The sequence below is a fragment of the Ochotona curzoniae genome, unplaced genomic scaffold, assembly GCF_017591425.1.
Source record: "Ochotona curzoniae isolate NIBS_2020 unplaced genomic scaffold, NIBS_Ocur_1.0 patch429, whole genome shotgun sequence".
Lineage (NCBI taxonomy): Eukaryota > Metazoa > Chordata > Mammalia > Lagomorpha > Ochotonidae > Ochotona > Ochotona curzoniae.
Genome location: NW_024467005.1, coordinates 1 through 23,921, shown reverse-complemented (window position 1 = coordinate 23,921; position 23,921 = coordinate 1). Strand labels below are relative to the sequence as shown.

At 48.4% G+C, this 23,921-nt stretch overlaps 1 protein-coding gene across 2 annotated transcripts in view; it reads right to left on the bottom strand.

The window, feature by feature from the left end:
• Window positions 1-23,863, bottom strand: part of LOC121167796 (dystroglycan) — a 67,623-nt gene extending 43,760 nt beyond the window's left edge. Inside the window, exons 1-2 of one of the 2 annotated variants that reach the window (XM_040997424.1) lie at window positions 23,778-23,863; window positions 11,137-11,195 (exon numbers count right to left, since the gene is read on the bottom strand). The gene's annotated coding sequence lies outside the window, so the exon portion shown is untranslated. Of the gene's footprint in view, window positions 1-11,136; window positions 11,196-23,564; window positions 23,741-23,777 lie in introns of those variants that run through there. The other variant, XM_040997423.1, reaches the window with a different exon arrangement.
• Between the last annotated feature and the right edge of the window lie 58 nt (window positions 23,864-23,921).

Genomic DNA, 23,921 nt, shown 5'->3' with positions numbered 1-23,921 from the left:
AGCACATGCTATGTGGCCTGGAGCTTGTGGCCAGCAGGTGAGATCAGAAGCACAGTTCCACAGTTTTACTACATCCCTCACCCAGCCACCAGCAGGACCAGATTACAGCTGCTCTCATTTCACCATTACCCTGCAACTGGAGCTATGTCCTATAAGGCAAAGCAGGAGGATCTTTTAAAACAGCTTTTAAACACAGAAAAAGGCTGTAAGTAGAAAAATTACAGAATAGAGTTTGAAGTAACCAAGTCAGGATTAACCCCTTGTTTTAACCAACTCCTCTTTTTAGCCAACCCCTTGTCTTATGGGGAATCAAAGGCTTTCACAGTTCCCCAGACGGTGAGCAACCCGGCAGGATGAAAATGCAGCTGCTACTCCTTAGGCAACTTTTTTCTGATCAGAATACATAAACAAATGAGGAAAGGAAGAGGGGGACGCTAAAAACAGGGAACAATTCGAGCGACAGTCAGAGCCTGAGAAGGGGGTGAGGTTCCTGCCACTCACACCAGGAACCTACACTGCGTTCCCAGCTTACAGGAAACAAGCTAGGCCAGCACTTAGCCACTGTGAGCTTTAAGAAAGTGAACCAACAGAGAGAGCTCGCTGATCTTCTGAGTTTTTAAATAAATAGCTAAGAAAAACTTTTTTTTACTACATTTGGCTCAGGTCTGGGGTGAGTCAGGCTGGGCCAGTTCATATCATCCACTGGCAAATCCGAGAGCCAGAATGGAGTGTGGGTCAAGCCAGGTCGGGCTGCAATACCAGCCAGTCCACATGAGGGCCGGGACTGGGTGCTGGACAGGTTGGGCTGGGCTATAGCCCCCACCAGCGTGAGATGGAATTGGGAGTGGGACAGACCCAAATCAGCTATAGCACCCACTGGCAAATACCAAGGTGAGGCAGGCCATGCCAGACTTGACCACAGTTCTCAACCAGCACATGTGAGACCCAGGGGAAGGAGGAGGGGCGAACCCAGTAAGGGGAGCTGAGGGTGTTGCATCCACTCCTCCATTAAAACAGAATGTTACATTCACCAGTGACAGTCACAACAAAGTTTTATTATAAATGAGAGGCAAGGCAACAGACTAACAGACCAGCCGGCCAGCCCAGATTAACACCCCTTACCGGAGTGCGGCCCTGAGCAGTACAATTACAAAGCTTTTATAGGGGCAGTTTGACACAGCTTCAAGGGGGGACACAATTTACAACAGCTCGAGAGGTGAGTGAGGAAGGATTACGCATTCCTTGCTTATCTCGGCTTGCCAGCTCCTGCCTGCTCTCCTCAGGTCTGAGCTCCAACCTTGGCGCCACCTGTGACAAGCAGACCCTGATCTTGAGTTATCTATGGGTTAATAAAGCTGGGGCCTTGATTTATGGGAGTTGGGGTCACTGGCACTAAAGGTCACATTGGCCATTAGGCCTGCAAGCTCACACAGTTTGTTAGCCAAGCAAGTAAAGCAGAAGTTACAAAAGCAAAAAGAATTGCAGTTAGCAATGAACCATGTTTACTCCATTTTGATTTCAACTCTACAAAGGGGCAACCTTGCTGGGCCACTACTTCCACTGGTGAGTGTGAGAGCTGGGATTGGGGGCAGACCAAGCCGGGCAGGGCTACAACACCCGGTGGCTTACATGTGAGCTAGATGATGGAAAACCCAGGCTGGGCTGACCGTTCCTCCTGGTGCACGAATAAGCCAGAGTGAGTGTGGGTGGGTTGGGCTATGCCACAGCACCAGCTGCCAATGGCTGGCACGGGGGGCAAATTCTGTCAGGCTAAATAGCAGAACCACCTGGAGAGTACAAGACCCAGGACTGGAAGTGGGCCCTGTAGGGAAACAGTGGACATCTCCCTCTTGGGTTGTCCCTGTGACTGGTGAGCATGAGAACCAGGACTAGGGGCAGGCATAACTAGAAAGAGGTTGGTACCTGCCAGTACCTGTGTGGACTGGATAGTGAGGCTGGTTGGGTTGAACTAGGCTTCAATGCCCACTGACATGTATGAAAGCTGAATGGGATGTGGGACAGACTGAACCAGATGAGTCTGTTGTACATTCTGGCAAGCACAGGAACCATGGCAGGGGGCGGGCCTGGTGGGGGTTATTGCGCTTCACTTCAACTAGGCTACAGCTCCCACTGGATTGTGTGTAGGCCGAATGTGTGGCGGGCAGGATTGGGCTGTACTCCAAAACCCATTGGTTTGCGTAGAAGACAGAGCTGGAGACAGAACTGACCCAACAATTGCAATTTCCAGTGCATGCATAGGCTAATTTGAATGATGGACTTTGCCAGGCCTTGTACTGGTAAACACACAGAAGAACCAGGTCTGGAATCACCTCAAATGAGGTTTCTTTGGCGATTCTCCCCAAAATGAACTGCTGGACTGGGAACTCCAGCCACAAAGACAATTGCAAGTTCCATGGTCTGACCGTGGAATGCATGTGTCAGAGCTGAGCCTTTTCAATGGCTTAGATGGAGCAGTGCACAGCATATTCAGATGCACATGCGGGATAAGGCAACAAATCGGAGCCAACAGAGGACCTGGTACCATCACAGAGGACAATGGACAGAACAAATGATCAACTACCCCAGCCAAGCGTTGGTGACTATCTGGGTGGGTGAGTGGCTTTGATCCATCTTCTGCTGCTTTCCCAGGCCACAAGCAGGGAGCTGCATGGGAAGTAGGGCAGCCAGGACAGGAATGCGCATAGGAAATGCTGTGCCACAGGTGGAAGCCTAGTCACAGCACTAGTCCGTTCACTTTTTTTTCTAATATTTAAAATTTATTTATTTGAAAGATAAAGTTAAAAGAAAAGGGAGAGGGACAAAGAAAGATCTTCCATCCACTGGTTCACTCCCCAGGTGACAACAACAATGAGGTCTTTGCCAGGCCAAAGCCAAGAGCTTCTTCCAGGTCTCCCATGAGAGACAGGGGCACAAACACTTGGGTCCCCTTACACAGTTTGTCTCAGGCCATCAACAGGGATCTGGACCAGAAACAGAGCAGCTGGGACATGCACTGGGAATCAAAAAGTATGCCAGGATCATAGGCAGTGGCCTTAACTACTAAGCTGCAATGCTAACACCTCAGCTTGACATTGAAGAAAAAAATTAAAAAATCTCTATGTTACCCTTGGAGGGTATCTTAGTCTATCTTAGGACATAGAACCAAAGGTAAACCAAGCCTGCCTGTGGTCACCGGCTAGATGCTGTGTCTCCACAGCCTACTGTCTTATGAAAAACACCACGGTGAGGAGAAATAATCTTCCCGCCTCCCTCTGCTGCCTGCTGAGGGCAGAAGAGAAGAGAGCACACAGGATCTCCAGAAGCCAGCACAGCACCCAGGACCTGACAGTAACTCACAAAACACCTTTTGGAGTGGGCGCTGTATACCACCTGGAGGGCTGGCGCAACAGCCTAGAGGCTAAAGCCTCACCTTGCATGTGGCAGGATCCCATATGGGCACTTCTTCACGTCCTGGCAACTCCACTTCCCATCCAGCTCCCTGCCAGTGGTCTAGAAAAGCAGTAGAGGACAGCCCAAAGTCTTGAGACTCTGTACCCATGTGGGAAACCCAGAAGAAATTCTTGGCTCCTGGCTTTGGATCAGTGAAGTTCCCACCATTGCAGCCATTTGGGGAGTGAATCAGCGAACAAAAGCTCTTCCTCTCTACTCCTTTTGTATATCCACCATTCCAATAAAAATAAATAAAACTTTTTAAAAAGGGCCCGGTGCTGTGGCCTAGTGCTGAAAGTCCTCGCCTTGAACGCGCCAGGAATCCCATACGGGCGCCGGTTCTAATCCCGGCAACTCCACTTCCCATTCAGCTCCCTGCTTGTGGCTTGGGAAAGCAGTCGAGGATGGCCCAGAGCCTTGGGATCCTGCACCCACATGCGAAACCTGAAAGAGGCTCCGGGCTCCTGGCTTCAGATCGACACAGCTCTAAACCACTGCAGTCACTTAGACAGTGAATCAACAGATGAAAGATCTTCCTCTGTCTCTCCTTCTCTCTGTATATCTGACTTTGCAATAAAAATAAATCTGTAAAAAAAAAAAAAGAGGGAAAACAAAACAAAAACAAAATAAAATAAAATATGCATTTATTAATTTGAAAGTCAAGAATTACAGAGAGATATCCCATCCAGTGGTTCACTCCCAAAATGGCCACCACAGTAAAAGCCAGGCATGTCCAAAGCCAGGAGCTTCCTGTGGGTCTCCCATGAGGGTGCAGCAGCCCACATATATAAGCCATCTTCTGCTGCTTTTCAGTCATACTAGCAGGAGGTAGACCAAAAGTGAGGCAGCCTAGACTCAAACTAGCATCCATACAGGCACTGCAGGTGATGGCTTTACCCACTATACTACAGAGATAGCCCCTGAAAGTTCTTTTTTCATCTCACAAATTTTCTAAAACAAAATATTCAAACTATAAGAGGTTACAGATGTTACCTTGCAGTAATTACCCTACAATGTATATGAATATCAAAACATAGTATTGTATACCCCAAATACAGTTTTTCTTTGCCAATTATTCCTCATAAGGCTGGAGAGTGAGGTGGTCACCTGCTGAATGAATGAATGAATGCCAGCACCAACATGACTTGCCCAGTGGAAACCAACGGGCAACCCACAGGCTAGACTGTCTCATAAGATTCTTTAATACTATTTTGTCTCAAACACTTCTTACATCAAATTCCTCCTTTACTTAATCTTTTATATTTATAAACAATGAGGCATTAGGTGAACTAACGTGTACAAATACTTAGAGAAATACCTGACACAGAATAAACATTTTAGGGCCCAGCATGGTAGCCTAGCAGCTAAAGTCCTCGCCTTGAATGCCAGGATCCCTTATGGGTGCCAGTTCTAATCCTGGCTGCTCCACTTCCCATCCAGCTCCCTGCTTGTGGCCTCAGAAAGCAGTTGAGGACGGCCCAAAGCCTTGGGATCCTGAACCCGTGTGGGATACCCAGAAGAGGGTCCAAGCTTCGGATCGGCATAGCACCGGTCACTGCACTCACTTGGGGAGTGAATCACTGGTCGGAAGATCTTTCTGTCTCTTCTCTATATATATATCTGACTATGCAATAAAAATAAATAAATCTTTAAAAAAAAATAAATGCTTCAAAATGTATAAACAAGGGTAGGCATTTAGCCCAGTGGTTAAGATAACAGAACACCCTAGACTAGACTATGTAGGTCTGATAACAGGCTCTGGGCTCCTGCTTCTGTACGAGCTGTGGAGGCAGACTTGCTTCTCATCAACCCCTGCCCACTACTCTCCTAGCCATGCAGTGGCCAGGCTCTGGTCTATCCTGAAGGAGGATGGGGACACCTCCAGCTGGCCTCTGGCAGTGTGAGCACGTTTCCCTTCTGATAACAGCCCACAGCTCGCCTCCAACCTGACTGACAGAGGTCACTGATAACAGCAGGGTCCCACACTCTGGCAATCCCCTGCTGCCTTCTCTGCCAGGTGCTACAGCTCAGCTGCTCCACCCAGGAAGTCACAGCTCAAACCACCACTACCTTCAGAGCAGGCAGTCATTCTCAGGGGGCATGGCTACAGAGTGGCACCTGTACCCTGCCTTATCACACCTGTGGCCTCACTGACACCATGTGCCCCATTTGTAGCCCCAAGCAGTCAGGATGCTCAAAGCTCTTTAGGTTTTCAGGGGGAAGATGCTGATCTTACAGAAAGTAAAGTTCAGATATTCCACACCAAGTTCAACCTATAATTTTTTTTAATTATTTTTTTAAATTTTCCTGTTTGAAAGAATTCCAACTACACAGCTCAGCTGATTCCATGTTCCAGATACAGAATCTGCTCCTGCTCAGGGCATAGGAAAAGCACCAGTTTTCTAAGTCAGAAAGTCACATGGATTAAAAAAAAAGTGACAAGGGCTTTTCACATTGGGATGTATTGCTATCAATTACCCAAACAGAAATAAACATCATACAAAAGGAAATGAAGGACTTTATCTCCCCATTCACATGATGTCCTTACTAGTCCAAACTCTGCTTTGATATCACTGCTGAGGTTCAAGAAAACACTGACCAGACCAGATACTCTTAAAATTAAAAAAAAAAAGAGGGGGTGGAGGGAGGCACACAATTCAGTGGTTAAATCCTCACTTGGATGTACCAGGATCCTATATGGGCACCAGTTCATATCTGGCTGCTCCACTTCCCATCCACCTCCCTGCTTGTGGCCTGGGAAAGCTGTAGAGGACGGTCCAAAACCTTGGGACCCTGCATACACATATCAGATCCAGAAGAAGCTCCAGGCTCCTGGCTTCGGATCAGTTCAGCTCCAGTTACTGTGACCATTTGAGGAGTAAACCAGCAATGCGTGATCTTTCTGTCTCTCCTCCCTGTAAATCTGTCTTTCCAATAAAAATATATTTTAAAGGAAAAAATTTAAAACAAAAATAACTGGCATTGTTACACAGCAGACAAGGCTGCTGCCTGCCCCCCGCAACACCATGGAGGTTAGAATCCCAGTTGCTCCATTTCCAACACAGTTTCCTGCTAATTGTCTGGAGAAAGCAGTGAGAGATGGCCAAAGTACTTGAGTCCCTGCCAACCTGAGAGAAGTTTCTGGCTCCACCCTGACCATAGCAGCCATTTTGGAAGTAACCCAGAAAATGGAAGCCCTCTCTCTCTGGCTCTCCTCTCTATAGTTCTGGCATTCAAATAAAATTTAAAAACTAAAAACTAAAAAAAAAAAACAAAACAAACAAAAACACACACACACACACACACAGAGGGCTCAGCCCGGTGCAATAGCCTAGTGGCTAAAAACAAATCCTCACCTTGCATACGCCAGGATCTTATATGAGTGCTGGTTCATATCCCAACTGCTCCACTTCCCTTCTAGATCCCTGCTTGTGCCCTGGGAAAGCAGTAGAGGATGGCCCAAAGCCTTCAGACACTGCATCCACGTGGGAAACCCAGAAGCTCCAGGCTCCTAGCTTCAGATCAGTCCAGCTCCAGCCATTGCACCCATTTGGGGAGTAAACCAGCAATGAAGATCTTTCTAACTCTCCTCACTGTAAATATGCCTTTTCAATAAAAAGCTGTCACTTGCAAAACCATCATCCTATGTCTGAGTGCTAGCAGCAGTCCCAGCAGTTCCACTTCTAACTCACCACCCTCCTAATGTACCTGGTATGGCAGCAACCGCTCCAGGTGCTTGAACCTTCACCTCTGGCTCCTGGCTTCAATGTGGCACAGATGTGACTTCTGTGGCCACTTGGGAAACCAACCACCAGATAGAAAATACCACAAGTGCTTATATTTGCTTCCCTGCTCTCCCCCTCTCCCCCTTGCTTCTTCTCTCCCTTTTTTGCTCTGTACTTCAAGGAAATAAATCTTCAGTTTAAAAAAAAAAAACCTTGTCCAGTTAATATAGAGACCTTAGCCCTCAAAGCTCTTCTAGCGCTGTATTCTTGATACGGGGTTGCCCTCCCAGGATCACTCTACTCCAGCAAAACAACACGACTGGACGGTGCATCCCTCAGAACTGCCTGGGAGATCCTACAAGCTCAGGTCTACATTCTGCTTCTCTTGCTCTTCTTAACAAAGTATTCAGTACGTATAACCTATTTTGCACATAATTATAAGACATAGCAAATTATAAAACACAGCACCACTAACTGAAGAAATATAGTCAGCTTCATGAAACATCAGATTCACACCAGAATGAGGAGGGACAGATAATAAGCAGTGATTACAGCAAGTTGCCAGGCGCACCTGTTACCACGCACACTACCAGCACCCATTGTCCTGCTCAGTAGCCTGTGGGGAGGGCACACATGCCCTGTCACTGAGGCAGAAGTGCCTCCTATGGCTGAGGGAGTTCCAGGGAACTCAACACTTCCAGCATCACTCCTTCCCCAGGCCCACATCTCCTATGCTCAGCAGTGTCTACAACATGATTACACACAAGCCAAAAGCCTTGCCTAGCTTGTCAAAAGACAGAGTCTTCAATAGATAATATCTCACTTGTTGGAGCAGTGGTAGGGCACAGCATATTAAGCCTCCGTCTGCAGCCCCAGCATCCCAAATGGGCACTGGATTGTATCCTGGCTGCTCCACTTCCCATCCAGCTCCCTGCTTGTATCCTAAGAAAGCAGTAGAGGACAGCCCAAAGCCTTGGGACTCTGCACCCGTGCGAGAGACCTGGAAGTAGCTCCAGGAGACCTGGAAGAGACCTGGAAGTAGCTCCAGGATTAGCGAGCTATGGTGCCGTGCCAGCCCTTGCATTTCATATGTTCAGTGAGTTCTAAAATTACTTATGGTCAAAATAAAGAAAACAAGAATGTAAAGCCCAATCTCGTTCACAGATTAATACAATGCTTCCCAGAGGATCTGAAGCATACATAAGAAAGCTCAGAGGAGGGTGTGTCCAGCCTCCTCTGACTATGCACTTTGCCCCATTGGGAGTAGATTCTCCCAATATGGCTTCAGCTCTGCTTCATGGTGAGCTAGGACAGATAGGGGGTCCAGGCACAAACCCAAAACCGGAGGGCTCCCCTGAGGGTAACTGAAGTGTAAGCAGCACCCCACACAACATTTCTGAGCACACAGCAGCTTGTGAAGGAGATGGCTCACTGGGCTCCCGGCCCCTCTGCACCCAGGGTCACAGCAGGCCTGTCACTGAAGTGGACAGCTGTGCCTGCAGGCACAGCCTACAATGGGCCCCATTCTCCCTCACAGCCAGGACGGGCTGCAAGAGGCAAGGCCAGGACATTCCTCCACCCCCTCACGCATGTAGGAAAGGGCACAGGCAGCCTGGGGCACCAGAGGCCTGCACTGTGAGGAGCAACTGCTGCCCTCTCTAGCTGAAAGTGGCCCAAGGGGATCCCGCCCCACCAAAGCCCAAGGGCAGCCTGAAAAACAGTTAGATGAAACCAGGTGGACTGGCCAGCCTCTGTAGGAAAGCCCTCTTTGGCCAGTCCTTTCCAGCAAGTAAGAAAAGCAGCTCAGGGCTCTGAGGGCCGGAGGATCCCACTGCCCTGCCAGCAAGGCACAGGCCCTACAGGCCCTAGAAGCAAGTTCTCTCACTAAGAATTCCAGCCTCAGGGAATTATGCCAAGACATTCAGTCAGTTTCTAAATTCCTTTGGAAGTTGGAGGGGGCAGGGAGGAATGGAGAAAAAGGTACATCCTCAAACCGGCAAACACAATGTTTAGGTCTCCTACACTGACCCTCTGACAAAATATTGTAATCTTTCCCAGGTAGACAGAAACAACAGCTAGCTGCACATATCCACAGTGGGAGAGAGAGACAGAAATCCCACTGGCATCTATTTGTGACTTTAATAACATTCTATTTTTAGATCTTTAATAAAGAGCTTCTCTTCTAGTCTCCTCCTACCGAATTCCCCCGTTCCAGCAAGTCAATCTTTCCAGCACAGCTCAAAAGCCTAAAAATATGAGACACTTTTCCAACTCAACCTCACAGAAGCAGCCTTATCAACCCCAAAACCCAGGATCCGCCCTTGCTCACCAGGCAGGACCCTGATGGGAAACCCTCCTGCCAGCAAGGTTCCCTGAGAACAGGGGAGACCCAGGTGGGAGCTCCACTGCCCAGGGCCATCAAAGGGAAGACCTGGAAATCTCATGGACATATTCAATAATGAAATCAAGACCCAGATATGGACGGGATCCCAGGTTCTGATTAATAGTTAAATAAAAAGGAAACGCCATTTGGAATGCTTCTTTGAATTCCATTATTGACTACATCATTTTTCTTGGCAAAAAAAACTGGCCACACAATCAACTCAGCATGGAGAACAACCAAACTAATTAAGGTTGCTTTGTTTTAATTTAAAAATTCATTTATTGGGACTGCTGCTGTGGTGTAGTAACTTAAGGCTCCACCTGTAGTACTGGCATCATATATGGGTACCAGTTCGAATCCTGGGTGCTACACTTCCAATCCAAGTCTCTGATAATATGCCTGGGAAAGCAGCAGAAAATAGCCCAAGTCCTTGGGCCCCCTGCATTCATGTGGGAAACTCAGAAGAAGCTTCAGGCTTCTGGCTTTGGACCAGCCTAGCTCCAGTTAATAGCCATTTGGGGAGGAATGAAGATTTCTGTCTTTCTTATCTAATTCTGCCTTTCAGACAAAAATAAATTTTTTAGAAGAATAGGCACAAAACTTTTTTTTAATGATTTATTTATTTACTTGACAGGCAGAATGACAGAGAAAGTGAAGTAGTTCCACCTACTGAATGGTCACAATTGCCAAGGGTAGGCCAGACCAAAGCAAGAAACTGGGAACTCTAACTGGGTCTCCCATGTGGGTAGAAGGTGTTCAAGCCCTTTGGCTACCTGCTGCTGCTTTCCTAGGTGCATTCGCAAGAAACTAGATGTAAAATGGAGCAGCTAGTACTCAAATTAGGACTCCATCACAAGTGGCAGTTTAACCTGCAGCACCATGGAGCTGGCTCCCAGTGAGGGTATTTATGATAATCAAGACAGAATTGGTTTGCTCCTACCAGACAGCCTTCAGCATCTTCTTAAGCAGTCCCGGATTAACCTTTGAGACGCCTAGGGGAACTGCCCAGAAGGGAAAACATAATGCTTGCAAAATCAAAAGGAATGTCTTCAAATTGCGTTAGTTTCAATACGGTAGTTAGAAACTAACAGGTGCTTGTCTGTGGATTCCCATACAAACAACATCCAAGGAAATGAAGAGCAAGTGTCAAAACAACGAACACATTATGGCAAGTGTCCTACTGGTCTCCACCACTGGGACACCTTCCCCATACTTAAGTATCTAAGGACCAACTGCGACACATCCGCAGGAATAAATTTGGGCTGCACAGGCCTGCCAGGGCAGAGACACGGAGACACCAGGGTCTCTATGTGGCTGTAACCACCAGGAAACCCAGCAGCCACAGGGAAAGGGGGACGGGAGGGAGCTGAGTGGAAGGAATGCTTCCTTCCTCTAGGGACACAGGGATCTTTCCTTTCCTTTCCATTTTTCTCTTCCACATGTGTCACTTTATTAAATGCACTGCTGGATAGCACCTTGGCCCCACAATCAGGGTTCTAACATTCTGCAGCCTATCTTGGCAAGGATGGGACTATTCTGCCCCTTTCTTTCACAAACATTCGTCTTCGGGTACCTTACCTATCCTTCCAGTGCTAGGCAGCTTTAAAAGCCTTTTATCTTCCTGGAAAGCAGAGGTCCTGCAGGAACAGAAGGAAACAAAGCTGGTGAAGGCCCGTAACTGAACCAGAAGCACGCCACCTCCAACTCCAGGGGAAGCGGGAGCGTCCCTCAGCCTGCAGCCCACGCTAAGCACCACCCTTCTTGGTCAAAGATCAGAAATTTACATCTTTCCAGTATTGTCATTACAAGACCAAAAACTGTAATTTCAAAGACATAAAATTAATTCCAGTGTCTGTGTTTCTCACAATATCTCAAAAAAAAAGAAAGAAAGAAAGAAAGAAAGAAAGAAAGAAAGAAAGAAAGAAAGAAAGAAAGAAAGAAAAGGAAAGGAAAAAACAATTAGTTTTAAAAAGTATAACTGAAGGGCTGGCCCCAAAGCATAGCAGCCTAAGCCCCTAACTGTGGCACCAAAATCCCATTCGGGCATCAGTTCAAGCCATTCCATAGTTCCTGGGCCACTATACCCATGTGGGAGACCCAGAAGATACTCCTGGCTCCCAACTTTGGATCAGCCCAGCTTTGGCCATTGTGGCCATTTGCAGAGAGAACCAGAGGGTCAAAGATTTCTCTGTGTCCCTCCTTCTTTGTAACTCTGTCTTCCCAACAAAAAATAATAGGAACAAACCATAAATGAGAAGCAAAGTCTCAAACTCTATCAGATGTAGCCTGTGACTGGCAAGATACATATTTGAGTCAACTTAAATATTTTTACAGTATTTACAACTGATAGTTGCCATAATCCTTTCAAAATAAATTCAGGATATTGCTAGTTTCAATCTGAATGAATATGCTTTACGTCAACAAAGAGAACAGTACAGCTTCAACTCTGACACCATTGGCTTACAATCTTTTTTTTTTAAAGATTTATTTTTATTTTTACTACAAAGTCAGATATACAGAGAGGAGGAAAGTCAAAGAGGAAGATCCTCCGTCCAATGATTCACTTCCCAAGTGAGTGCAATGGCTGGTGCTGTGCCGATCCAGAGCCAGAAACAAATTTATTTGTTTCATTGCTTATTTTTGTTTATTTGATATTTTGTTTGTTATTATTTATTTATTTAGAAGCAAACTAAAGAAAGGAGAAAAGACAGATTTTCCATCTGCTGGCTCACCCCACTACACACACACACACACACACACACACACACACACACACACACACACGGCTGCAATGGCCAGAGCCCAGCCACACACACACACACAATGGCCAGAGCCCAGCCACACACACACACACACACACACACACACACACACACACACACACCCCCTCTGCAATGGCCAGAGCCCAGCCACACACACACACACACACACACACACACACACACACACACACACACACACCCTCTGCAATGGCCAGAGCCCAGACACACACACACACACACACACACACACACACACACACACACACACACCCCTGCAATAGCCAGAGCCCAGCCACACACACACACACACACACACACACACACACACACACACCCTCTGCAATGGCCAGAGCCCAGCCACACACACACACACACACACACACACACACACGGCTGCAATGGCCAGAGCCCAGCCACACACACACACACAATGGCCAGAGCCCAGCCACACACACACACACACACACACACACACACACACACACACCCTCTGCAATGGCCAGCGCCCAGCACACACACACACACACACACACACACACACACACACACCCTCTGCAATGGCCAGAGCCCAGCCACACACACACACACACACACACACACACACACACACACCCTCTGCAATGGCCAGAGCCCACCACACACACACACACACACACACACACACACACACACACACACACCCCCTCTGCAATGGCCAGAGCCCAGCCACACACACACACACACACACACACACACACACACACACACACCCTCTGCAATGGCCGAGCCCAGCCACACACACACACACACACACACACACACACACACACACACACACACACACACACACACACACACACACACACACACACACACACACACACACACACACACACACACACACACACACACACACACACACGGCTGCAATGGCCAGAGCCCAGCCACAAGGACACCTCAACACCAGTCCCGGTTTGTGACCTCGTACTCCTTCATCCCACATCTTGGACCCAGAGCAAACAGACAAAGCATGTTTGGTTATAAAAACCAAGAAAAAGACAAAAAAGAAAATCCTGTTCATTAAGCTCTGGCTGGTATAATTTTGTAAACTACTCTAACTCCTATTAATAGAAATGGCTATCTAAGCAGTATCACTGACTAATGGCCAGAGCGAAAGGGGTAAGGCCGAGATGTGGAGCCAGTTATATGACTCCCAGGAAGACTGCTTCATGACCCAAGGGCACAGACACAAAGATCGACTGTGAAATGAGCAGATTAATCACCAATTTATTAAAGTCACCAGCACCTTGCTCCTGGCCCAAAGTCTCAATTGGGGAAAAGCAGAAGGGGCTAAGAAGCACCAGTAAGCAACCCGTGTTGAGCTGCCCCCTGTGACGCTGGTATCCGTACAGGTACTGGTTCACATCCTGGATGTTCCACTGTGATCCTGCTATTGGCCTGAAAAAAGCGAAAGACGGCCCAAGTATTTGGGCACTACCCACGAGGAGACTCAGAGGAAGCTTTGGACTCTAGCCTTTGCCTAGCCCAACCTTGGTTATTACAAGCACTTGGAGAATGAACCAGCAGGTGGAAGACAGGCACCCCCACCACCACACCCCTGCTCTGACCCCTCCCTGTCATGCTACCTTTCAAATAAATCTTTACCAAAACAAAAAAAAGAAAACAGGCTCCAGAAAAGGAAAATAAATCCTGAATGGGGCCAGTGTTGTGGGACAACAAGTTAAATCACTGTCTCCAACTCCAACATTTCATTAGTACTGATTTAAGTCCCAGCTACCTAGTAATATGCCTAGGAAGGAAACAGAAGACAGCCCAAGTACTTGATCCCCGCCAGCCAGGGAGAGCCTGATGGAATTCTTGCCTCTGGGGTTCAGGCAGATCTAGACTGGTGACAGTTAGGGAATCAACTAATATGTGGAAGATTTCTGTTTCTCTTTCAATTATACAAATCTCTGAAAAGGAAGAAGGAAGGAAGAAATCCCTAACAAACATTAAAAAACAGACTATCTGGATTAATAATTCCCACTTCAAATTTCCTAGAGATTCAACTCTCTCTCTTAGTCCCTAACTTGGCATAGCATCGGCCATCGCGCTCACTTGGGGAGTGAATCATTGGAAGATCTTCCTCTCTGTCTCTCCTCCTCTCTGAATATCTGACTTTCCAATAAATAAATAAATCTTTAAAAAAAAAAAACTGGATGGGAAATGGAGCAGAAAGGACTCAAGTCGCTGATCATTTGGAATGACAGTGTTGCAGGCAGCAGAGTAACCCAATGCATCACAAAGCTGGTGCCGAAAGACTGATTTTTTTTTTCAAGATTTATTTATTTTTATTAAAAAGCAGATTTTAGGGGCCAGTATGATAGCATAGCCTTGAACACGCCAGGATCCCATATAGGCACTGGTTCTAATCCCAGCTGCCCTGCTTCCCATCCAGCTCCCTGCTTGTGGTCTGGGAAAACAAAGACGACCCAAAGCCTTGGGAGCCTGCACCCGTATGGGAGACCTAGAAGCTGTTCCTGGCTCCTGGCTTTGGATCGGTGCAGCACTGGCCGTTGCACTCACTTTGGGAGTGAATCATTGGACAAAGATCTTCCTCTCTGTCTCTCCTCCTCTCTGTATATCTGACTTTCCAATAAATAAATCTTTAAAAAAAAATCTTCCTCTCTCTCCTCCTCTCAATATCTGACTTTGTAATAAAAATAAATCTTTAAAAAACTAAAAATAAAATTAAAATTTAAAAAAAAAGAAAAGAAAAGAAAAGCAAATTTTACAGATAAAGAAGGAGAGACAGAGAGAGGTTTTCCATCTGCTGGTTCACTCCCCAAATGGCAGCAATAGCCATAGCTGAGCCAATTTGAAAGAGGAGCCAGGAGTTTCTTCCTGGTCTTCCACACAGGTCTGTGCCCACGATTCTGAGCCATCCTCTGCTGCTTTCCAGGCCATAACCAGATAGCCGAATTAGCAATGAAGTAGCCGGGACTCCAATTAGTACCCACATGGGATGCCAGCACCACAGGCTGAAGATGAGCCTGACAGCCAACATGCCAGTCCCAAGCTGATGTCCAAGGTAGCAATAATTTTTTAAGATTTATTTTTATTGCAAAATAAGATATACAGATGATTTACTCCTCAAGTGGCCACAAAGGCTAAAACTGAGCCAAACTGAAGCCAGGAGCCAGGAACTCTTCCTCCGCATCTCCCACGCAAGTACAGGGTCCCAATGTCCTCCACTGCTTTCCCAGGCCACAAGCATGGAGCTGGATTGGGGGGGGGGCTGCCAGAATTAAAACTGGTGCCTATATAGGATCCCAGCACGTGCAAGGCGAGGACTTTAACCACTATGTTATCGCGTTGGGCCCCTCACTCTAATTTTTAACCCATCCATTAAAGAGGTCTCTCACCTCCTGTCCACTACACCAATTGTATACCGCTTACCAAAAAATGTAAGACTAATGGGGTGAATATTTTGCACAACCCTCAGGACCACTTGGAACACCTATATCAGATAGTGGAGACCCCAGGACAGAATCACAACTCTGTTACTCCAGAAAGCAACAGTTTCAAATACTTACATGGTGCAAACACTTAGTCCTTGCCACCCATATGGGGGAGTCGGAATTAGCTCTAGGTTCCTGGTTTCAACATTTGAGGAGTCGACCAATGGATAGGAGATGCCTCTCTGCCTTTCAAATATTTTTAAGTTTAAAATCCATCACCTCCTATCATGATTATAATTCTATAAAACTAGAGCTTTTTAATTTTTAAAAATGTATTTGCCTAAAATACGAAGTAACAGAAAGAAAAAAAACAGTGGGAAAAGGATCTTCCATCTACTGGTTTATTCCCCAAATGGTTACAACCTCCAAGTGTGCACCAGGTGGAGGCCTGGAGCTCCATCTGCACTACCCACATGAGTTGCAGAGACCTAAGTCATTGGATCAATGTCTGTCACCTTCCCAGGGACGTCAGCAAGAAGCTGGATTGGAAGAGAGCAGCCAAGACTTCAAATTAGCACTCTTAGGACACCATCATAAACAGTAACTTAATGCATTCTGTGCTGCAATGTCTTTTCTTTTTAAAATATTTTATTATTTGTATTGGAAAGTCAGATTTTTTTTTGAAAGACTTATTTTTATTTTTATTGGAAAGGCGGATGGATATACAAAGAGGAGAAGAGACAGAGAGGAAGATCTTCCGTCCGATGGTTCACTCCCCAGGCGGCCACAAAGGCTGGAGCTGAGCCAATCCGAAGCCAGGAGCCTCTTCCAGGTCTCCCACACAAGTGCAGGGTCCCAAAGCTTTGGGCCATCCTCGACTGCTTTCCCAAGCCACAGACATGGAGCTGGATGGGAAGCGGGGCTGCCGGGATTAGAACCAGCGCCCAAATGGGATCCTGGGCGTGCAAGGCGAGGACCTTAACCACTGCGCCATCACACCAGGCCCTGGAAAGTCAGATTTACAAAAAGAAGCAGCCACAAAGAGAAAAATCATCCATCTGCTGTTTCACTCCCCAAGTGGCTTCAACTAGCTGGAGCTGAGCTGGGCCAATCCAAAGTCAGGAGTTTCTTCCAGGTGTCCCACACAAATGCAGGGTCCTGAGGCATTGGGCAGTCCTCAAATGCCTTCCCAGGCCATAAGCACGGAGCTGCATGGGAACCTGAACAGACACCCATATGGGATCCAGGGCATGCAGGGCGAGGACTGAGCCACAAGACTACTGAGCCAGGCCTGCAATGTCTTTTTAAACGTTTTGTTTATGTTCAGTTTTGTGTGAAAGGAGAGAAAACCGGAGAGCTCCTCCATGTGCTGGCTCACCCTCAAATCTCTGCAACAGCCAAGGCTAACCCAGGTCAAAGCCACAAGCCCAGAACTTATCTATGTTCCCACATAGGTGGCAGCAACCCAAGTACTTGAACCATCATCTGCTGCCTCTCAGAGTGCACATTAACAGGAAGCTGGATCAAGACACAAATTAGGCACTCCAATTTGGAATGCAGGCAGCCCAAGAGAAGACCTAATCATCATGCCAGACACCCTTCCCTAGAGCTATTTTAAGATTTATTTATTGCAGTCAAGGAAGACCTAAGACCTTAGGACCCTGCACCCACGTGGGAGACCCAAAAGAAACTCCTGGCTCCTGGCTTCAGATCAGCTCAACTCCAGTCATAGCAGCCACTTGGGGAGTGAATCAGCAGATGCAGGATTGTTTGTCTCTCCTTCTCTCAGTAAGTCTAACTTTCCTATAAAAATATTTCTTAATTATTTGCTTACTTGAAAGGCATAGTTACTTGGAGAAACAGACAAAACACAATTTTTTTTTTTTAAGATTTATTGATTTTTATTAGAAAGTCAATAAGCAACATTACCTTCCCAGGCCACGAGCAGGGAGCTGGAAGGGAAGTAGAGTAGCCAGAACACCAACCAGGGCCCATATGCGATCCCAGCTCACGCAAGATGAGGACATTAGCCACTAGGCTACCACACTGGGCCCACAGAAAGACGTTCTAACCCATTGGATCACCCTCCAAATGGCCGCAACACGTGGAGCTGGGCTCGTTCACAGTCAGGAGTTTCATACGGGTCTCCCACATGGGTACAGATACCTAAGGACTTAGGCCATCTTCCACTGCTTTCCCAGACAAATCAGCAGGGAGCTGGATCTGAAGTGGAATAGTCAGGACTCAAAACAGGTACCCATTAGATACCAGCACTACAATTGCAGTTAAAAAAAATATATATAGACACACATATATATATATATGGTGGGGGGCACAGTGAGTAAGTTGCTGTTGTAACACCAACATCCCATATCATATCAGATTCCCAGTTTGAATTCCAGTTACTATGCTTCCAATGTAGCTCCCTAATATGTGTGGGAAAGCAAGAATATATGGCTCAAGTGCTTAGTGCCTGACACTTACTTAGAACAGCTGGATGAAATTCCTGGCTCTCAGCTCAGCCAGGTCCAGGTCTGACTGTTTTGGCCACTGAGGAGTGAACCAGTGGATAAAAGTCTTCCATCTCTCTCCCTGTCACTATGCCTTTCAAATAAAATTTTTAAAATAAAGACACATTAGGGGCAGGTGCTGTGGCACAGCAAGATAAATCACTGCTTGGAACACTCATATTCCTTATCAGACTGCCAGTTCAAGTTCTGGCTAATATGCATTTCCAATTCAGCTCCGTGTTAATATGCCTGGAAAGCAACAAATAGTGGCTCAAGTACTTGGATTCTTGCTACCCACCCAGGAGACCTGCATTAGAGTTCCTAGTTCATGGCTTTGTCCTGATCCAATTATGGTCACTGTGGGCATAAGGAAAGTAAACCAGTGGATGGAAGATCAAGCTACTGCTATGCACCCTAGAAGAGAGCAGAAGATGACTGAAGTACCCGAGTTCCTGACATCCAAGCAGGAGATCCCAGATGGAGTTCCAGGATCCGGGCTTCAATCTGTGTCAATCCCAGCTGCTATAGGAATTTAGGGAGTGTACCTAAAGACAGGTGATCTGTGTGTATGTGTGTGTTTATCTGCCTTGTAAACAAATAAACTAATTTTTTTTAAGTGTTCAGTGTTTTTAATTACAAAGTTCCAAATTCCCTAATTCATCTCACAAAGTCCCTTTCCGCATGCGGCCAGCATCCTTTCCGCAAGCTCCAGGGTCGAGGCACTTGATGGTGGCATGTAGCCACAATAAGCCCACCACCTGGCCAAATTGTAATTTTAAAAACTCATCTCAGGCCTGATGTAGAGACCTAATGGCTAAATCCTAGCCTTGCATATGCTGGGATCTCATAAGGACACTGGTTCTAATCCCAGCAGCCCCACTTCGCATCCAGCTCCCTGCTTGTAGCTGGGAAAGCAATCAAGGATGACCCAAAGCCTTGGGACCCTACAGCTGAGACAGACCTGATGGAAGCTCTTGGCTTCTAGCTTCAGAATAGCTCAGTTCTGGCCGTTGCGGTCACTTAGGGAGTGAATCATCGGACGAAAGATCTTCCAGTCTCTCCTCATATACATATATATATAACTTTACAATAAAAATAAATCTAAAAAAAAAAAAAAAAAAACAACCTGGTCTCTAGGCCTAAGTGCAATAACCTAGCGGCTAACATCCTCACCTTGAATGCAACAGGATCTCATATGCGCGCCAATTCTAACCCGGGCAGCCCCACTTCCCATCCAGCTCCCTGCTGGTGGCCTGGGAAAGCAATCCAAGATGGCCCAATGCCTTAAGACCCTATACCCGGGTAGGAGACCCAGAAGAATCTCAGGGCTCCTGGCTTCAGATTGGCTCACCTCTGGCTGTTGTGGCCACTTGGGGGGTGAATCATCCAACGGAAGATCTTCCTCTCTGTCTCTCCTCTTTTCTGCGTATCTGAGTTTCAAAAAAAAAACAAATAAATCTTTAAAAAAAAAAACTGGTCTCAGGCCCGGTGCAATGGTGTAGTGGCTAAAGTCCTTGCCTTGCACGCCCAGGATCCCATATGGGCGCCGGTTCTAATCCTGGCAGCCCCGCTTCCCTTCCAGCTCCCTGCCTGTGGCCCGGGAAGGCAGTGGAGGACGGCCCAAAGCTTTGGGATCCTGCATCCACCTGGGAGGCCGGGAAGAGGCTCCTGGTCTCTGCTTCTGCTCTCTTACCCCTCCTACTGGGGAAGACACTACCCCACTGAGAGCTTCCAAGGGGCTCAGCTAGGACTCAGCCTTCAGGTCACCCTTCTGTCACCTCTCTCCAGGGGGTACCTTACTCCAGATCCAGCCTATCCACACCCTGGCCCTCAGAGCCAGGCCCTTCCTCCCACCAGCCATTTCTGATCATCTAAGGACAGCCCCTCACCATCCTGCAGCCTAGATGGCCCCCTCTCTGCTCCAAATCTCTAAAGTTCTGCTCAGTGACTGGCAGATGCTACCCGCCTTCCTCCTCTTCTCACCAGCACTTTAAAAAGGTGAAGGCATCTGCTGGGGCATAGCATCTTTTAAGCTCCCAATCACCTGCAGAACCTACTTGTCTTGAGCTAAGCTGAGGACCTGTCCACCCCAGTTAGCTTCTGTCCTTGCTTCCCAATCAGTGACCAACAACCTCTCCATGCTCCACAGAAACACAGGAGGCTTGCTTCTTATGATCTGGAGTCAACCTCACCACAGCTGGACCCCAAGAAGGTCACACGGCTCCCTGTTCTTGCATAACTCCAAACTCCTCCATGCCACAGTGGCCCCAATTCAAGCTTCCAGAACACCCCATGCTCAGTCTCCTCTTTCCCCATCCTTTGTCTTTGCTTTTCTCCTCTCCTAGCACACAGCTGTGACCTTACCGTCACCAGCTTCTTCATCAAAGCAGCCTTTCTTGAGGGTCAGCTCAAACCTGTTAAATTCCCCCCCGGACACAGAACCAAAGTTCCTGGGATGACTCGAGCCCAGTTCCCAGAGCAAGCAGCACAGACTCCAGGAAGGATCCCACTGGACCTTGGTTTTGAGAACGGTCCATCATCACACCCTTGCTGTTCTCTGCAAGATCCCTGACTTACAGACAACGAGGCTTAGGCTCCACCAAAGCACCCTACTGACACCCTACCCTTGCTTGCAGCTGTTCCACTCTTCACTCAGCTCCCCACTAACATGCTATGAAGGCAGAAGACAGCCCAAGTACTTGAGCCGTGGCACCCACGAGGAAACCTAGATGAGGCACCTGGTTCCCCTCCCCTGGAACGCTGGTTATCACAGTGAATCAGGTGACAATGGATCCATCTTTCTCTGTGTACAAATGTATCTCCTTGTAACTGCCATTCAGATAAATAAACCTAAGACCAAAAAAAAAAATTCAAATTGGGTTCCAATTCTGCCAGTGCCATATGACAGTTATTTAACCCTGGGCACATTCCTTCTTCTGTGACTCAGTTTCCTCAGCCAAGATCCCAGGCTCTGATGAACCAGTGATGAACAGCAGAAACAGAGAAGGACCTGGGCTACAATTGAGGTTGGCCCCTCCTCTCCTGTCCCCAACCTGAGGACCTGGCAGGAAACATCAAAGCCTGAACTTGCTCCATCTTCCTCAACAGCTCTCCTCTCTCCAGGGCAGGAACCTGCTACACTCAAGAGGCAATGCAATGCCCCAGGTTCAAGCAAGAGAGGTTTTTACCCAATGCCAGACCTCCAATCTAAGCAGCTACACTAACAGAACACCAGCAAACCCGCCGGGCATCCAGCATTGCTGAATGCAGGTTTCTCCCTGCCCCGGGTTCCTGGTAGCCTCTGCACTATCCACCTAATAAGCCTCTCTTCTCCCAAGGTTCCTCCTCCAGCTCCCTCACCTCTCCTCGGTGTGCTGACTTCACTGCCAGAAATCCTGACCCTGTTTCCCCCTTGGCTACTCCCTAGATGGCCACCAGCTTTATCTTTCTAAACACAGGTCTGGATTAGGCCACCCAGCAGATTTACAGCATTCCTAGGTTCCAGCACCCTGAAGGATGAAGGAAGAACTGAGCACAACAAGGATGGCCCAGGGCTCCGGCCTGCCAAGCTGGAAGACTCCCTGGCACTATTTTAGGCACTCCTATACCCGTGGCTCCCTGTGCCCTAGCCTTGATGTCCCTCAGCTAATTCCTGCAGGTAAAAAAAAAAAAAAAACCTCACACAGCTCAGGAATTCCCTCTCTCCAGACCGCCTGGTGAGCACATTTAGTGAGCAATTACTATTAATCATGCAGGTTCCGGGGTTCTCTGATACCCCCGGGCCCCCCAAACTGCATTCCTTCAGGGAACAACCAGATACTTTTCCCTGGGTCTACAGGATCTACCACAGGGTTTTGCAAGTAGTAGTGAAGCCAAAGATTTTTTAACACACTTGAGCAAGTCAACATTTTTTTTAAGTAGCAAGGACTGTCCTCTGCCCTTCAGCAACAACTTTCATGTTCCAACCAAGTGTTCTTTATTTCCTGTGGCACCGTTCACTATGACCTTTACACAGAATCCCATAGGCCACGAACTGGCACACTCCATGCACCCAATGCCCAACTGAAATCGGATTTCTCCAACAAACAGCCCCTGAGCCCTCATAGGCACCCAGGCTATGAGCTCGCCTTCCTCAGCTGCAAGGCAATATAAAGTTCAACTCCAGATTCCAGCTATGGATTTTTTTTAAAATGCCTCCAAAAGTATGGTAAGGTCAAATTCTTTTTTGGAACAGGAACATTCCAAAATTATCATGTCTCTGAGCACTAAACATAGAGCAACCTGAAAAAAAAAAATGATCCCATCTACCCCAGACTTTTCAAAAACACCTGGAACCTTATTTTCCATCCTATACACACACTCTCAGCGAGTTTGGCTTCCACACTAGGAATCGCTTCTTTTCACTTTTTTTAGGGGAAAAGAGCAGGACGCACTTGGAACTTCAGAATTCCAGTGTAGGAGACACTGCCCCAGGCTATAGTACCAGGAGGGCAAAAACTTCATGACTCCTCACCGTCAAAACTACTTCACAAGTAATTCCTTTTACACAGATTAGGAGCTTTTCAAGAGACTAACAATGCAGTGTTACACACCATCAGTTGAGCCTGCTAATGAAATTCGCTCGGCATTTATGGGGGGGAAAAAAGGTTTTGTCTTTTCTCTGGGGATATCCTCCACACATATTGCACATATTCACGAGTGAACCCAGCATTTGCCATTACCAAGTGAAGAAGATGAGAAGGTAGTTAAGTAGGTTCCCAAAGGAGCTCAAGTTGGGGAGAGGGGACCCCCTCCAACACACACGCCCCCACCCAGGCTCTGAGTAGTTTCAAGGGAGAGGCAGCAGCCATGCCCTTCCCTGACTCCGGCCGGGGCCCGACGCCTCCGAGTCGGGATCTGGCCCAACTGGGCCGCGACCCCCCCAACTGGAAGCCCGGCTGGCGGCCCGCAGGCCGCGCACGCACACACACCCGCGGCAGACGAGCAGGCCCCGCGTTCCCGGGAGCGCGGGCCGGGCGATGGCCTGGTCCACCGCCGCTGCACGCAGCCCGGGCCTGGCCGCCCGAACGTTCCGAGCTTTGGCTGCTAGGACCAAGAGCGGAGGGGCGGCTCCGCCCGGGCGGCGCCGCCTCCTCACCCCGCAAGGACGTCCGCGGCCCGTGTCCCCGCCCCGGGGCCGAACCGCCAGCAGCAGCAGGTGTTCCCCCGAAGGCTCGGCCGGCAGCACCGACTGAGGGCCGTCCCCACCCCCAGCAGCCCTAGGCACGGCGGCGGGGGGCGTGCGGCGCACTCACCCAGCGCCGGCGGGCGAGCCGCGGCAGGTGTTCCCGTCCTTCCAGCCCCAGGACGCCGCCGCCGCCGCCACCACCGCCGCCGCCGCCGCCACCAAAGCCGCAGCCACCGCCGCCGCCGCTCCCCCGGGAACTCGGCGCGAAGCTGCTTCTGGCTGCCGCCCCCGAGCCCAAGGAGCGCGAGCGCCGCGCCGCAGCCTCCGCGCGAGCACGTACCGGGCGGTGAGAGGGCGCCGAGCGCGAGGGCGGGGCGCGCGGCCGGAGCCTAGCAACCGCCTGACACGCGAGGCCCGCGACCAATCCCGCCGCCGGCTCCGCGAGGCGCCGACGGGCCGTCCGCGCGCCGCCAGCTTCTGCCTG